This window comes from Tribolium madens, unplaced genomic scaffold, assembly GCF_015345945.1.
Source record: "Tribolium madens isolate multiple individuals breed KSU strain unplaced genomic scaffold, Tmad_KSU_1.1 Scaffold_71;HRSCAF=194;Tcas5.2_LG6, whole genome shotgun sequence".
Lineage (NCBI taxonomy): Eukaryota > Metazoa > Arthropoda > Insecta > Coleoptera > Tenebrionidae > Tribolium > Tribolium madens.
In genome coordinates, this window is record NW_025401041.1 from 7,312,207 (window position 1) to 7,315,385 (window position 3,179).

Here is a 3,179-nt window from a genome sequence, read left to right on the forward strand (position 1 = left end):
AGAGAATAGAGAATAGAGAATAGAGAATAGAGAATAGAGAATAGAGAATAGAGAATAGAGAATAGAGAATAGAGAATAGAGAATAGAGAATAGAGCATCGCCGTTTCCATAGAAATAATCCTTTTCTCGCCTGGGCATTTTTTGAGTTCAAGTGATTCCCGTTGGCGCTTTAATCTGGGGAAAATTTTTGACAAATCCAGTTTTTTAGCTTAAAGGGTTCAATCTCATAATATCAATTCTCCCTGGCGTATCTAGTTTTGTTGTATCCTTCCTTCACAGCATTTATTAATTGCGTCATTTTTCGTTAATAATTAAAAATTATTCAGTTTTTCCTTAGTAACCCCCGTAACTAAGAAAAAATCGGAATCACTGCTACAATGCATTTTTTACGAAATGCCCAGGCGGGATATTGATACATTTGATTAAGGAGGCGGTGGAATAGAGAATAGAGAATGGAGAATAGAGAATAGAGAATAAAAAAATAAAAAAATTGAGAACAAGAGAACAGAAGAATTAATTAAGTATAAAAAAAGAATAAAAAAAACAATTATACAGAATGCGCCAGAACTAGCACCCCAAAGAAAGGTAAAATATCAATTAAAAAAATATTTAAAAATTCTATCTAGGTATAAAATTTTCGAAGTTATGAGAGTTTAAATTTTGCACTTTGACAATTTATTTCTGTCGTAAAAATAATTTTCCAAGTTTTTTTGCTACAGGCAAAATGAGCTACATTCTAAATTGTAACTTTTTTAATGTTATTTGTGGCTTTTATTGGCAAAATTTTTATACCTTTACTAAATAATTATAAAAAAGACATACAAGATCATCAGTATCATTAAATAGACATAAAAAATGTCAAATGTCAAAAAATAAATGTCAAAAGTTTTGCACAGAATTTTTTAAACATTTTTTCATGTTTCTAGTATCTTATCTTACTCGCGGGGCGCGAGTTTTGACAAGCCCATATGTATGTATTTGATTAAATATTTTAATCAAAATTTATAAAGTAGTAATTAGTTTGTTGTGTTTTAAAAGAATATTTAAATAAAAATCTAAGAAAATGTTAAATTGTTTTATTAAATTATGCAAACACGTCACTTTAAAATGATTATTTTTTGCTCGATTTTTTGTAAAATAAAGCAAGAAGCAATAGGGTGGACCAAAATAAAAATACCTTGATGGTTATTCGCTTAAGATGCTTAAATTGTATAAATAATGTCTGTTTCAAAATGTTGTCGATGGTCAAGGTAATTTCAGTGTGATCAGCAGTGTTCAGTTGCTAGGGGATACTAGACCATCACCTAGCAACTGATTTTTTTGCTTTTGGTGGCAATTTGGAACAGACGTTATAGACATTTTCAAAAAAGTGCTATTAACAATGGAGAAATAAATTCTATTAAATTGAAAGTTTTGAAAATGAAATAGGTCATAAAATTTTAATAATATTAGCATATGTCAGTGAAAATTTCCAAAAGTTAAATTAATTTACACAAATATTTTCTTTAGACGCCAGTGTAAAAAATAAAATACCGTAATAAAACTCTAGGTAGTTCTAACCAGAAAATCTTGTTGATTTTTACTATTGATTGACTCGTAGTACGGTCGAAAACAATGCTCGATTAATGAGATATTTCGAAACAAATTTTTCTGATAATTTAGTTTACAAAATAATTAGTAGGCCAGCGTTCTAAAAATAGCGTTTTAATGTGAGGCACGCGTATTTTGTGTAAAATGTGCAATTGCATACAGGGTGTCCCCTTGCCCCTCGTCGCGCATTGACAGGTGTTCTCAATAAAGCAGAAATTAATCAAGCACGTGTCAAGTGGAAACAAGAACAGAATTTATCAGCATCACTTTATTACACAATTTCCTTATGCTACAGATGACACAAAATTAAAATTGCTAATATCGCCCTGTATAATTTTACGGTTTTTTCATCTTCCTCCATTAACCATTTATCCATCTCCCAGCCGATCATTATTAAAATTCATAAAGTCGAAATTTACATTGTATGTCAGCCTCGTGTGCGGTGATCTACCCAAAAAAAAAAAAAAAATCGGGCACTTCAACCGAAATTTATTATCATTGTTGTAATTATTCTCTTCTAAAAAAAGCAAATGTAGGACCGGACATAAATAATACATGCTATTTAATCCGAATTTTACCTGAAGACCTGTTCAGGTAAGGATTCACACCGTTAAAAAAGGAAAATATGAAAGATGCCATATGCTACACCGTGAATAAATTGCCCCCAACCCTTCACCGGCCTATTAGGGGGTCATTAGACCTTTTTCGAATTAAAAAAAAGCGTGGGAAACGGCGATCTCCTTTCGTGGGACACACTGTATACGCGAGAATTTTGGCATTTGTCGGGCGCACGGCTACCTCGCTGTCCTTGATATGTCGCACAAAATTTTATATTAATCATGACATACTTTATTTTCAATAAAAAAGTTAAAACAAAAGAGATGCGGGCAACAATAACCAGTTTTTTATAATAAATGAAATGTGCGCTGGACCTGCGATGGATTGGTCGTCGAGAGATGCATTTGCGACCGTTGCGACATCTGGCCGATTGTAATGCACCATTTTTTACAATTTAATAATATGGTATCATGAATATAAAGCGACTGCATTTTAAAAGTTGTTAAATGCAAGGTCCTTTGAAAAATGCCGGTGTATTATCACATTGTGCGGTTTTTTTACTTTGAACGTGGGTGTTCTACTTGTAAAATTCGTTTTTTGGTTAACAAGCCATGAGAAACACGGACTGAGACTAAAACAACAAGAGATAGGAGAAAATAACATAATTTCATCTGGCGAATAGCTAAAATTATGATGGGAACGGAGTTTTACCATTTTTTTTATTCATTCACATACGAAAGGATAGGGTTGGGAAGTGAGCCCTGTGGCGCACGAAAATGCTAAAATTTAATTACAAGACATGAAAAAAAAAAACACAATTAAATACTTTGTTAAAACAGAGCTGAACTAAATTTTTGACAACAGTCTTTCAAAATCGAGTAAGATTACCTATTGTCACATTATTAAAAAATTAGAATTACTTTTAAATATGTTTTTTAAAAATGTTAAATTATACAGTGAATGGGATAATCTTATTTATTAAAACTGAGAATATTTTGTTTTTAAAAATTACAAAAAAAGCTTTCCTTGTT